Source organism: Leucoraja erinacea, chromosome 5 (genome assembly GCF_028641065.1).
Source record: "Leucoraja erinacea ecotype New England chromosome 5, Leri_hhj_1, whole genome shotgun sequence".
NCBI classification, from domain to species: domain Eukaryota; kingdom Metazoa; phylum Chordata; class Chondrichthyes; order Rajiformes; family Rajidae; genus Leucoraja; species Leucoraja erinaceus.
The window spans coordinates 47,755,212-47,770,122 of NC_073381.1; the positions used below are offsets into that span (position 1 = coordinate 47,755,212).

General features: G+C 45.5%; 1 protein-coding gene across 3 annotated transcripts in view; it reads left to right on the forward strand.

Annotated features, from left to right (window-relative positions):
- The window catches only part of ccm2 (CCM2 scaffold protein), a 52,766-nt gene that overhangs the window by 8,374 nt on the left and 29,481 nt on the right, over positions 1-14,911 (forward strand). The window lies entirely within an intron of this gene.

The following is a 14,911-nucleotide window of genomic DNA, read 5'->3' on the forward strand; positions in this document are numbered from 1 at the left end:
TTTCTTAGCTGCATTGGTACGATATGATCTTGCATTCGAGTCATCAATCTGTCTTTCTAGATAATTTTTTCAGTAACAAAGCTGTGTTTGCTCCTGTGCATTGTCACACATCCATTCTTGGTAAAGTCAGAATTCTTTTGACTATGAAAATGAGAAATTATCCCTTCTGTTATGACCACTATAACCTTTGACACCCTTCACATACTCACCAGATGTGAGACACCAGCATTGGTGGTTTTTATACGTCCTGTGCAGCTAGAGAATTGACAGTAATGGCTTCTCTTGCATCTGAACAGTTGCCGATGCAGCTGTCTGCGATGCCCTATTTCTCATCTCGGAGATGTTATCTAAAACTCACACTCTGCTTTGTGAACTATTATAGATAAACTAGACCAGGGGGGACCCATTGGGTCCCATCCTCTCAACGCGCGGTTGCGGGGTGGGGGGCCTGCGGCATCACACACACACTAACCTCCCCCCACACACACAGGGAGGAGGAGGTGGGGGAGGGGGGAAGGGGGGAGTGGGGCAGAGTGGTGGGAGGGTGGTGGAGGGGAAAGGGGGGTGGGGTGGAGGGAGGGGAGAGGGGATGGGCAGGCAAAGGGGGGGGTGGAGGGGGAGAGGGGGGGTAGGGAGGGGCGCGGCGCTGCGGAAGGCCGGCCCGAGTGCGAGTTTTGACACAATCAGGGACTGTCTGTGTTGACAGTTTGCAGGCAGGCGATCATCGAGTTGATGTATCACCAACTTTATCAACGAAGCGTCGACCTCCTGCGGCGACCAACATTCGCGGAGGGCATCCGGGTTCCCCGTGGACACTGCGTGTTCCCGGAGGAGGGGTAGGCGGTCGACCTCGGTGCGGCCGTCGGCTGCCTGGACCCGCGGGTGGCCATCTTGGCAGGGCCCAGGAGCAGACGGATGGGAAGATCCCCCATCCCTCCAGGCCCTCCCCTTTCTGTAACGGGTGTCGGGAGTGTGGGGCTGGAATGTGTCCGGGGCTTGGGGAGCGGCCCCTTCGGATGTTCGAGCGGGGGCTGCGGCGTCTCACACTGCATGTATAGGTGGGGCACGGTCTCTCTGCCGCGGAGGTGGTGGGCGGCTGGCGAGTTCCGTGTTGCAGCTCAGGTGTTTGTTGCATGCCACAGCTGTGAAAAAAAAAGTGCGAGTGGACTGTGAGTCGGGAGGCGACAAAATGTCGGAGGGGGGGGGGGTTTACGTAACTCGTCATCGGATTCAATCCAGAGCCCGGGGGGGCAGCTGGGCCACGTAACTCGCAGCTCATGGGTACAGGTTGAAAACTCTGCGCAGCTGGCCGTGAGGAGCTAAGGCATTGTGACGTCATCAGCTCGCTTCAGCAGTTAGATTTAAAAAATATGTCAGATTGGTGAACAATTTTAGTTAAAAAAACTGATGAGGGGATTTTTGAAGTCATGAGGTAAATCTCTACCAGAATATGTGCAAATTTCACCGTTACCGCGTCGGGTTTTCGAGGAGATGTGAATCACATATGAAAAGACGTACACACACACACACCCACACACACACACACACATCCAAGATCAGAGTTTTATAAGTTACTAGACCAAGTGCAGACCTGTTGGGTCTGTTCCCCCAACGCGTGGTTGCAGGGAGGGGGGGGGGTGGGGGGGGGGGGCGGGCATGCGGCGTCATGCACACGAACCACCCACACACACTAAGGGGAGGGGGGGGGGGGGTGGGGGGGGGGTTGGGGGGTTTAGGGGAGGGAGGGTGGTGGAGGGGAGTGGGAGAGAGAGAGGAGGGGTGTGTGAGGAGGTAGGAGAGAGAGGGGGGGGGAGAGAGGGAGGCGTGCGGCGGGGCAGCAGCTCACGAGGGCCCGCGCGCTATAGGCTCTGCTGAGGACTGCCAAATGCTGCGGAGGACCGGCTGATCATGGCTTACGCGAGGGGGAAGCCCACCCACCAGCATGAGACGATCGGGCCGGGGAGACGGAGAGGAGGTTGTCCCCTGTGATGGGTGGAAAGCAGAGGTGAGCGAGGGAGGGGGAGAGGGGAGGAGGTGAGAAGAGGGGGGGGGGGGGTGGGAGAGGTGGAAGGGCGAGTGAGTGGGCTGCGAAAAGCGGAGAGAGAACCGGCCTGACTGGAAACCCGCAGCTGGAGTGAGCGCGCTGGGGAGGGGCATGGCTTCACAAGCTGCGCCGGCCACGAGGAGAGAGAAAGTTCTTCAGCGCGTGAGCGCCGGTGACCTCGCGATCTGCAGAACTTTTGCGTTCTTTCTGCACCTTTTGAAGAACGGTCGTGGGGAAAGAGGTGGGGGGCAGAGGAGGAAGGGAGCGGGGAGCGTAACTGTCTGCGCATGAAAAATCTGCGCAGCTGGTCGAGAGCAGCAAAGGCATTGTAACATCAGCAGCTGCCCAGAGGGCCTTTGTAGCACTGCGCATGAGCAGCATAGAAACATAGAAAATAGGTGCAGGAGTAGGCCATTCGGCCCTTCGAGCCTGCACCGCCATTCAATATGATCATGGCTGATCATCCAACTCAGTATCTTGTACCCTGCCTTCTCTCCATACCCCCGATCCCTTTACCCACAAGGGCCACATCTAATTCCCTCTTAAATATAGCCAATGAACTGGCCTCAACTACCTCCTGTGGCAGAGAATTCCAGAGATTCACCACTCTCTGTGTGAAAAATGTTTTTCTCATCTCGGTCCTAAAATATTTCCCCCTTATCCTTAAACTGTGTATGTGACCCCTTGTTCTGGACTTCCCCAACATCAGGAACAATCTTCTTGCATCTAGCCTGTCCAACCCCTTAAGAATTTTGTAAGTTTCTATAAGATCCCCCCTCAATCTTCTAAATTCCAGCGAGTACAAGCCGAGTCTATCCAGTCTTTCTTCATATGAAAGTCCTGACATCCCAGGAATCAGTCTGGTGAACCTTCTCTGTACTCCCTCTGTGGCAAGAATGTCTTTCCTCAGATTAGGAGACCAAAACTGTATGCAATACTCCAAGTGTGGTCTCACCAAGACCCTGTACAACTGCAGTAGAACCTCCCTGCTCCAATACTCAAATCCTTTTGCTATGAATGCTAACATACCATTCGCTTTCTTCACTGCCTGCTGCACCTGCATGCCTACTTTCAATGACTGGTGTACCATGACACCCAGGTCTCGTTGCATCTCCCCTTTTCCTAATCGGCCACCATTCAGATAATAGTCTACTTTCCTTGTCTTGCCACCAAAGTGGATAACCTCACATTTATCCACATAATACTGCATCTGCCATGCATTTGCCCACTCACCCAACCTATCCAAGTCACTTTGCAGCCTTCCTAGCATCCTCTTCACAGCTAACACTGCCCTCCAGCTTCATGTCATCCGCAAACTTGGAGATGTTGCATTCAATTCCCTCGTCCAAATCATTAATACATCCTCGTAAAATTCTATAAGTCGTCAGACATGATTTACCTTTCATAAATCCATGCTGACTCTGTCCAATGATTTCACCACTTTCCAAATGTGCTGCTGTCCCATCTTTAATAACTAATAATTTTCCCCACTACCAATGTTAGACCTACTGGTCTGCAATTCCCCGTTTTCTCTCTCCCCATTTTTAAAAAGTGGGGTTACATTAACTACCCTCCAGTCCTCAGGAACTACTCCAGAATCTAAAAAGTTTTGAAAAATTATCACTAATGCATCCACTCTTTCTGGGGCTACTTCCTTAAATACTCTGGGATGCAGCCTATCTGGCCCTGGGGATTTATCGGCCTTTAATCCATTTAATTTACCTAACACCACTTCCCGACTAACCTGGATTTCACTCAGTTCCTCCATCTCATTTGACCCCCAGTCCCCTGCTATTTCCGGCAGATTATTTATGTCTTCCTTAGTGAAGACAGAACCAAAGTAGTTATTCAATTGGTCTGCCATGTCCTTGTTCCCCATGATCAATTCACCTGTTTCTGACTGCAAGGGGCCTACATTTGTTTTAACTTATCTTTTTCTCTTCACGTATCTATAAAAGCTTTTGCAGTCAGTTTTTATGTCACTCACTGTACCCCTATCCTTAAGTATTGTTTTAAAGCCGACTGACTGCCTATCTTGAGTAATTACTCACGGCACGTGCCTGGTCTGTTATTCCAACGCGTGGTTGCGCGGGGGGTGTGGGGGTGGGGGGGGGGGCATGCGGCGTCACACGGGGACAATGGGGGGGGGAGTGGGAGAGGGAGGGGAGAGATAGAGAGGGGGAACAGGGAGGGGGAGAACAGGGAGGGGGGGAACGGCCTCGTTGGGCTGGTCCCGACTTCGCGCGGAGCTCCAAAAATCTTGCACTGTCCGAAAATCCCGCGCGCCAACGGCTTGTCGGCCCGCAGGCACATTGAGGGCGTACGCAGTGTCTTGACGTCGTACGCCTAGTGCGTGGCGTTGCGCTATGACGTCACCGCCCGGCGTGCCGTTGCCTGATGATGTCACCGCCCGACGCCATACGATGTCCAAATTCTGTAGGCCCGCCTCCCGCCCAACTGATTGGTGAGTATGATGTCGGGACCATATGCCTCCGCGGTTCGAATCTGGACCGGTCCCGCGTGGCCGTACGCCTCAAGCGGCCATGTTTGGTCGCGAGGCTCTGAGCCAGCTGACGGGCGGGCGTGGGAGCTGTGGGAGGCGTGGCGCGAGCGTACTTCGAGGTGGGGGGGGGGGTAGTGGAGGAGAGCCGGGCTGCCAAATGAAGACAGAGGGAGAGAAAGCGGCTTGGATTGGTCGGCATGTGGGCATTGTGACGTCAGAGCTGGTAAGAGCCGTTCAGATCTTAAAATTTGAGTTTTGTAATCAATTTTACTCAAAATCTGGGGAAATAATTGACCAAGGAGTGGATGTGCAAATGTAAAAGTAAAATCGCTAGCGAAATGGTAAAAATGTCGGCATTTTTATATCTGGTTTGCGCAGAATAATGAATCAAATGGAAAATGCTGTACACCCACACACCTACAGAGTTTTAAAAGTACAGGTGCACAACCTTTTATCCGAAAGCCTTGGGACCAGACACTTGTTGGATTTCGGACATTTTCGGATTTCCGAATGGAAGATTTTTAGCGTAGATTAGGTAGGTAGCGCGGGCGGCTTGAAAAGTCTGGAGCGACTGCCTCCTCCCCGGAGACCGGGGAATCGTTGTAAATCATTGCATAAATGTTAGTCAGTTAGTTTGGAGGGATTTTATGTGGTGGTGGTGGGGTGGGTGGGTGAAGAGGTAAACTTTAATTCTTAGTCCCCTACCTGGTCGGCGACTCCCAACATCGCGGAGCTGGGGGCTCCGTCCGGCCGCGGGCGGCGCCGGCTGGAGCTCCGACCCCGGCAACTCGACCCCTGGCTGCGCGGCGCTCCAAATCCAGCGCCGCCCGCGGCCGGATGCCCGCAGCCCCAGCTCCGCGAACGTTGGGCGAAGGCGGCCTCAGCGCCCGGGAGCTTACCGCACAGCAACCCGGTAAGGCATTGCCCGCTCCCCGCTGGTATCCCAGCGCTGCGCGACACCGCCGACTCCCAACATTTGCGGAGCTGGGGCTGCGGGCGTCCGGTCGCGGGCGGCGCTGGATTTGGAGCGCCTCGCAGCCAGGGGTAGAGTTGCCGGGGTCGGAGCTACAACCGGCGCCGCCCGCAGCCCCAGCTGGGAGTTGGCGGCCACAGCGCTGCGGAGCTTACTGCATGGCGACCCGGTAAGGCATTGACCGCTCCCCGCCTCTCCGACCAGGTAGGGGACTAAGAATTAAAGTTTACCCCTTCAACCCCCCCTTCACATAAAAGCCCTCCAAACTAACTGACTAACATTTAAGCAATGATTTACAGATGTTTAAGTGTCTCCCCGGTCTCCGGGGAGGAGGCAGCCGCTACAGTAGTACAGACCTGGGTTGACCGTGGGTCGTTTCGGGTCAAGTTTGGCGCCAAACGCGAGCTTTGGTGTGCAGACGACATCCTGGAAAAAATGGCCGGTTTTCGGAGTTTTTCGGTTTCCGGAACACCGGATAAAAGGTTGTGCACCTGTATATAGATATGATATGATATATGATGTGATATATGATAGAGATCAGCAGATTTTGTCTCTTAGCGCAGTGGAGATCTATTAATGTCTTCTGCTCTGCTCTGAAGAAACCTTTTCCATGGTTTTGGTCTATAAATATCTTTTTAATACAAAATCACATAAGATAACCAACTTGTGATAATACAATTTAGTATTGCTGCATCCAAAGTGTAATTGATTTTGCATATTAAAAATAAATCAGACCATGTCATGGCCAATGGGAACATGACCAGAGCTTAATAAATAATTTATGATTATGAACCTTAAATATAGCCAGGTCCTATGTAGTTAAACTTCAATGCCTACTTATTCTCTTGGCTTTTGGAACTTTCTCTTAAAATTTGATTTTCCCCAGTTGCCCTTGATTCACTGCTAGTTTACAATGCCACGTGTGCTGGAATCATTTTGTAACGTGCTTGAATGATGCCCTTTTATTAATTTATGTTCGGGAAACTTTGTTAAACAGTATTCCCATTGATATGTAATTGAGTGAGAGCTCTGGATAACTTACCTGTTTTTTCCAGTCTAATTCTAGTATTCCGAGTTCTGGGACTGGTCAAGTTTAAGAGGGTTAATCGGTTGTAACAACATGTGAAGAAGCATTTAAATTATTCATGAATAATTTTCCAAATATCTGTAAACGTATATTTCAGGTGTAATGGGAGAATGAATTTCTGTGCAAAATATTACATTGTAGCGACTGGTAGCCTTGTACTCAAATTTGAAGTGAAAATTGAGCTTTTGGCAGTAATTTATTTTGCTGAAGATGTTGAAAGCGTACACTTCCAATTATATGTTATAAGCAGATTGTATTTATTGCTTTCTTGAACATAAGATTTTCTTTCCATCATTATTCTCCACTAGCCTGGCTTTATTAGTCGGCACAGAATGCACGCATTAGAATTAGCAATTGTGCAGCTTAATGTTTTTCCAAACATTTAAAAAAACTAGTTTCATAACTGAGATTAAATTGAAATACAAAAATTGAAAGTGCGGGGTAAACATTCTCAGTCCTTAAATGTCTACTTTTAATGTGCTGTAAATCTTTGTTTAAACTGAAGTCTCTCATATTTCCATTAATTGCTATAATTTTATTAAGCACAAAAAATACTTGAACCTAGACTGTGATTTGAATCTACCTCTTCACTTCCCTGCTCCTTGAGGAAATTTCTTGAACCCAACTCTGAACTTTTATTCTCATCAGCAAGAATTGTATATTTACCTCTTCCAATACCAATTTCAATAAGCTGCTGATCTGATGCCGGGAAAACAATCATTCCCATATTTTTGGAAAGTTGATACTTTTTAAAGTAGGTGCTACTGGCATGAAGCAAGCATTACAATATAGCAAACACATGAGTCGCAATGTAAGTATCAAGTAAGATTGGTTTATACTCTCTAGAATTTAGGAGATTGAGAGGGGATCTTATAGAAACGTACAAAATTCTTAAGGGGTTGGACAGGCTAGATGCAGGAAGATTGTTCCCGATGTTGGGGAAGTCCAGGACAAGGGGTCACAGCTTAAGGATAAGGGGGAAATCCTTTAAAAAAGAGATGAGGAGAACTTTTTTCACACATAGAGTGGTGAATCTCTGGAACTCTCTGCCACAGAGGGTAGTTGAGGCCAGTTCATTGGCTATATTTAAGAGGGAGTTAGATGTGGCCCTTGTGGCCAAGGGGATCAGAGGGTATGGAGAGAAGGCAGGTACGGGATACTGAGTTGGATGATCAGCCATGATCATATTAAATGGCGGTGCAGGCTCGAAGGGCCGAATGGCCTACTCCTGCACCTAATTTCTATGTTTTTATGTAAGAATAGCTCTTCACTACCAACGTGCTCTGGAAATAGAGTATATCAAATTTGAAGGCTATTGTGCTCATCTGTACTGTTTCGATCTTGTGGTTAAAGCAAGCAATGATTGAAAACTGTTGTTTTGCTGAAGTTTTATAGCCATTTGATGGCATCCTGTGTTCTCTTTTTGTACGTGGAACCTTAGCAGGAGCTTGCATTATGATTTTATTGACTACGTTTCTAACTTTACCTTTAGGGCAGGAATATCCAGATTAATCCCAGTGATGTATACTAGTGAGTTTAGGAATGGGAAGGTAGGACAGATAAATGTGGCTAAGGAGCTGGGGCAGATAATCACATTTTTGGGCCTTTGCTATCTCTTCTGGGGCAAAGGTGACCTGTACAAGAAGGACGGGTTGCACTTGAACTAGAGGGGGACCAATATCCTGCAGGTAGGCTTGCAAGTGCCACGGGTGGCTTTAAACAAGATTGGCTGGGGAATAGGATCCCAATGCAGTAATGAGGCAGTTGGGAGCCTGGATGTCGGCAGAGGAGTCAATGGGAACAGGTTTGCTAGACCGTATAGGCAGGAGCATGGCAGGAACTAAGAAATCGCGGTTGGATTAAATTGGATTTATTTCAATACTAGAGGCCTGATGGGCAAGGCGGATGAACTCTGTGTGGATGGGTATGTGCAACAGGGCCGTTATAGTCATTATCGAAACTTGGCCAAAGACTGGCAACATAATGTTCCAGGGTACTGATGTGATATAGGTGGGGATAAAAGAGGGTGTTCATTTATTCGTTAAGGAAAATATCATGGCAGTAGTCTGAGATAACATTACTGAAGGATCATCCAGTGAGGCTATATGGGTGGACCTGAGATAAAAAGGAATTGGAAAGGATCACTACATGTGCTTAAGTTTTTTGAGAGATGGATATCTGAGAGTATAAAACCATTTGTCACTGCAATTGAAGGAAATACATTTTATCTGTCAAGAAAATGTAATATTTTTGTGAGATGTAGACATCGATGGTGGCTGGCATATACAGTGGCTTGCAAAAGTATTCATACCCCTTGAACTTTTCCACATTTTGTCACGTTACAACCACAAACGTAAATGTATTTTATTGGGATTTTATGTGATAGACCAACACAAAGTGGCGCATGTTTTGTGAAGTGGAAGGAAAATGATACATGGTTTTCAAATTTTTTTACAAATAAAAAACTGAAAAGTGTGGCGTGCAAAAGTATTCAGCCCCCTTTACTCTGATACCCCTAAATAAAATCCAGTGCAACCAATTGCCTTCAGAAGTCACCTAATTAGTAAATAGAGTCCATTTTGTGTGTAATCTAATCTCAGTATAAATACAGCTGTTCTGTGAAGGCCTCAGAGGTTTGTTAGAGAACATTAGTGAACAAACAGCATCATGAAGCCCAAGGAACACACCAGACAGGTCAGGGATAAAGTTGTGGAGAAGTTTAAAGCAGGGTTAGGTTATAAAAAAATATCCCAAGCTTTGTACATCTCACAGAGCACTGTTCAATCCATCATCCAAAAATGGAAAGAGTATGGCACAACTGCAAACCTACCAAGACATGGCCGTCCACCTAAACTGACAGGCTGGGCAAGGAGAGCATTGATCAGAGAAGCAGCCAAGAGGCCCATGGTAACTCTGGAGGAACTGCAGAGATCCACAGCTCAGGTGGGAGAATCTGTCCACAGGACAACTATTAGTCGTGCACTCCACAAATCGGGCCTTTATGGAAGAGTGGCAAGAAGAAAGCCATTGTTGAAAAAAAGCCATAAAAGTCCTGTTTGCAGTTTGCCACAAGCCATGTGGGGGACACAGCAAACATGTGGAGGAAGGTGCTCTGGTCAGATGAGACCAAAATTGAAGTTTTTGGCCTAAATGCAAAACGCTATGTGTGGCGGAAAACTAAACTCTGCACATCACCCTGAACACACCATCCCCACTGTGAAACATGGTGGTGGCAGCATCATGCTGTGGGGATGCTTTTTTTCAGCAGGGACAGGGAAGCTGGTCAGAGTTGATGGGAAGATGGATGGAGCCAAATACAGGGCAATCTTGGAAGAAAACCTGTTAGAGTCTGCAAAAGACTTGAGACTGGGGCGGAGGTTCACCTTCCAGCAGGACAACGACCCTAAACATACAGCCAGAGCTACAATGGAATGGTTTAGATCAAAGCATATTCATGTGTTAGAATGGCCCAGTCAAAGTCCAGCCTAAATCCAATTGAGAATCTATGGCAAGACTTAAATTGCTGTTCACAGACGCACTCCATCCAATCTGACTGAGCTTGAGCTATTTTGCAAAGAAGAATGGGCAAAAATTTCAGTCTCTAGATGTGTAAAGCTGGTAGAGACATACCCCAAAAGACTTGCAGCTGTAATTGCAGCGAAAGGTGGTTCTACAAAGTATTGACTCGGGGGGGCTGAATACTTTTGCACGCCACACTTTTCAGTTTTTTATTTGTAAAAAAATTTGAAAACCATGTATCATTTTCCTTCCACTTCACAATTATGCGCCACTTTGTGTTGGTCTATCACATAAAATCCCAATAAAATACATTTACGTTTGTGGTTGTAACGTGACAAAATGTGGAAAAGTTCAAGGGGTATGAATACCTTTGCAAGCCACTGTATTGTCTTTTTCTTATGCTATTGAAGCAGCTGACATGATCAGATACAAATGTGCATTTAGATCTGTGGACTGGGCTTCAGGATACCAATCTCGTAACTTCTTTGCCTTGTTACCCAATATATTTATATAAATACCAATATCAAAATTGCAGGATTGTCATGGGGCAACTAAGCACTAAAATGGTTTTAGATGGTAAAGTAATAGCTGCAATTGTTAGACTGAATGGCTTCTCTGAAGTGGTAATCTGAAATCTAGTGCAACATTCCAATTTCAATCTACTTTGGTTCTGATTGCAGTGAAATAATCATGATATATTTTTGTACCAGTTTATTGGATCACTATGATGTGAATGTAACGCAAGTTTTTAAGTTGCATGATTTAGCACATTTGTGCAAAATCTATTGAGCAAGTCGAATTTATCACGTACACACAAGGTGAGGTACAGGTGCATTAAAAAATCTGGCTGCAGCAGATTCACTGGCATATAGACTCAGAAACGCACAAAAGTAAATTATACATAGCACAACCTTTCTAAACAAACGAAGACTGCAAAAAAAACAAGACTTTAGAGCAAAAATTTAATTAGAAAAGAAAACAAATGTAGAAGGTGGACTATAGTGTTCTGCTGTGGACATAGGATCAGGGTTGTGCAGGTTGGTTCAAGACATTTGCAACTTGACATCTATTTTGGTTTTGAGAATCAATGTGATGCATGTGTCCCACCAAGGGTTTACCAAGCAACTGACATCGGTGTTGCAGCTAATTGTGTAAAGTTAATTATAATAGAACAGCAGTAATGTAGACAGGGCAATAATGAAGTGTTCAAATGATTTGTGCCTTGAATGTAGGCTTAAAAAACATTTAAATGTTTTATGGTGCAGCTCCATTCTTTCATTGTGAATGTTTTGTTTACATGTGAAATGCATATTATATAAAACAGTGAGAAGGAAACTGTGGTGACAGTATTTCCTGTTCTTTACTGCTATTAAAGCTCAAAGGTAGTCAGATTTGCATTCAGCACGCATTTGCAAGTTTTCAGCAAACCTTTGACTGCCATTTTGGATTTTAGTGTATAAATTAAACTAATGGAATTTAATTTGAAAGAAACAGTTCATTTTATGTCGTGCAATTCGCTATCAAATATCTGGCTAGGTTAGCTCCCTGCAAGCATGGATACGAGCTTCCTTGTAATTACATGGTTTTGCATGTTAATGTGCTGTAAAAAATCTACAAACTGAGCACTAAATATCTCTGTGGATACACCCAGTGGATACACCCAGTAGGAGAAAAAATGGAAGCCAATAAACCAAAATTCGGTTTGCATTTAAATTGTGCAGCCTAATTCAGTACTGATGTTAATATAATTCCACGTTTAAGAGAACCACTAGTTGGGAAAGGACTCTCATTTAGGTTTTGTATCTATCAAGAATAAAATTAGTCTATATCTACTTTGTGTTTGCTGATCTACTGACAAAATGTATTGTCAAGGGTATGAATTTTTCTGCTTAATTATATTTTTATCAATTTGACAAGATAATCCTTCTGAAATAAATCATTCATATAATTAAGTTATTCACTGTGCACTTTTACTTTGCAAAAAAAACAAGTTAGTGGGTGGGGTATATAATTGGGGAAGCAGTCTTCAGTTTTTGAGAACAATGCAAGCAGACAGATGTTTAGATGGTAGGAAAAAATATCTGAAAGAACAGTTGGAATAGGAATAGGAATACTTTATAGGCACGGTGAGATTCTTTGCTTGCATACACAATGTATACAAATAGCAGCCACCTACGGCACTGACAAAGTTACAAAACATGCCGGCTCCACCTTTTGTTTTCCCCCCCCCCCACAGCGGTTCCTTCACGCCGGGTCCCCATTGTCCTTTGTCTCCCAACTTCCCCCCCCACATTGTCCATTGTTCTCCCCCCACCTCCCTCATGATGGTCCCGCCCCCCCCGTCCCCGCCCCCCCGCCCCCCGCCGCGTCCTCCATTGTTCAATATGCTGATACTGTAAGAGTAGAGCCTGCTAACTTGAGGTGTTGACCGTAATCAATTTTCTGAGACGCTGTAAGCTAGAAATCATTGGCAGGAAAGATTATGCAAGTTTCATTGTGGCTTTGTACATAAACAGCAGTTCCCCGAGTGACATTCTACTTGGCGTTCATTGCGAGAGGATTTGAGTTTAGGAGCAAGGAGGTCCTATTGCAGTTGTACAGGGCCCTGGTGAGACTGCACCAGGGCCCTGTGTGCAATTTTGGTCTCAAAATTTGAGGAAGGGCATTATTGCTATTATGGGAGTGCAGCGTCGGTTCACCAGGTTAATTCCTCGGATGGCGGGACTGACACATGAGTAAAGAATGGGTCGACTGGTCTTGTATTCACTGGAATTTAGAAGGATGAGAGGGAATCTTATAGAAACATACAAAATTCTTAAAGGATTGGACAGGCTAGATACAGGAAAAATGTTCCCGATGTTGGAGTCCAGAACCAGGGGTTACAGTTTAAGAATAAGGGGAAGGCCATTTAAGACTGAGATGAGGAAAAACGTCTTCACTCCGAGAGTTGTGAATCTGTGGAATTCTCTGCCACAGAAGGCAGTGGATGTTTTCAAGAGAGAGTTAGATTTAGCTCTTGAGGTTAAACATAGAAACATAGAAATTAGGTGCAGGAGTAGGCCATTCGGCCCTTCGAGCCTGCACCGCCATTTAATATGATCATGGCTGATCATCCAACTCAGTATCCCGTACCTGCCTTCTCTCCATACCCTCTGATCCCCTTGGCCACAAGGGCCACATCTAACTCCCTCTTAAATATAGTCAATGAACTGGCCTCAACTACCCTGTGTGGCAGAGAGTTCCAGAGATTCACCACTCTCTGTGTGCAAAACGTTCTCCTCATCTCGGTTTTAAGGAATCAAAGGATATGGGGAAAAAGCATGAAAGGGGTACTGATTTTTTTATTATCAGCCATGATCATATTGAATAGCGGTGCTGTCTCGAAGGGCCGAATGGTCTACTCCACCTATTTTTCTATGTTTCTATGTTCTTCTCATCGTTTTTTTCTACCCCCACCCCCCTCCCCATTACTTGATGCCCCACTCTTGTATTCAGTATACAGTGTTGATAATATAGAACTTAAACTTTTTTGTTCCCTGTTGTCTTGTTTACATTGTATTATGTTGACCTTTATATAAAAACTTGTTTCCTCCATCAGATTTTTATAAACTTTCACAATCCGGAAAGTACTCTGTCTTGGAATTCATCTCCTGTTTATGTCTGCCCTGCTAGTGGATCATTGCAATCAAGTTTGCGCTGAAAATTGTGACTTCTACTCTGTTACCTCACTATCTAGAGTGGTCTCATTATTAGATAAATCATTACATTATTCTTCATTCTTATTAATCAACAAATTATACTTGGATTTGTTCTTAACAGAAAATATGAAATAATCAAATCAGGCTCTGTGCAGATGGTCAGATCGGCAGAATAACAGTTACAATTTTGGGGCCAGGTCCATAGCATTTTTGTTCAAATGGTGTCTGACAGGAGAGTGCTTTTTAAAATTTTCAACATTGTAATTTTGCTTGCGTAGTGGATTTGTGGACTCTGGTCATTCTTAATGTTACTGTTGCCCCTGGATTGCCCTCGCTGTGGGACCTAGTTTCCAAGTGAAAGTGAATGTATCTATTAATATAAATGTGGAAGCAATAGACAATTTTATTAATCTTCACTTTTCTGCCCAGCTCTTTTTTTGGCTGGCTGTAGCATTTGCCTGGCTGGTCCTTGTACTAGAATTTCTATATACAGTGCCCTCCATAATGTTTGGGACAAAGACCCATCATTTATTTATTAGCCTCTACTTCACAATTTGATAATTGTAATGGAAAATTAGAAGAAATCACAGCTGTGTTTATACATAGTGCCCCCCAGTTCATGGCACCATAATGTTTGGGACACATGGCTTCACAGGAGTTTGTAATTGCCTTCTTAATGCAGGTATAAGAGAGCTCTAAGCACCTAGTCTTTCCTCCATTCTTATCATCACCTTTGGAAACTTTTATTGCTGTTTATCAACATGAGGACCAAAGTTGTGCCGATGAAAGGCAAAGAAGCCATTATGAGACTGTGACACAATCATAAAACTGTTATCATTAAGAAGAAAGAGAGCACTGGTGAGCTTACTAATCGCAAAGGGACTGGTAGGCCATCCACAGCTGATGACAGAAGAATTCTCTCTACAATTAAGAAAATCCCCATACATCTGTCTGACAGATCAGAAACACTCTTCAGGAGTCAGGTGTGGATTTGTTAATGACCACTGTCCGCAGAAGATTTCATGAACAGAAATACAGAGGCTACTCTGCAAGATGCAAACCACTGGTTAGCCGCAAAAATAGGATG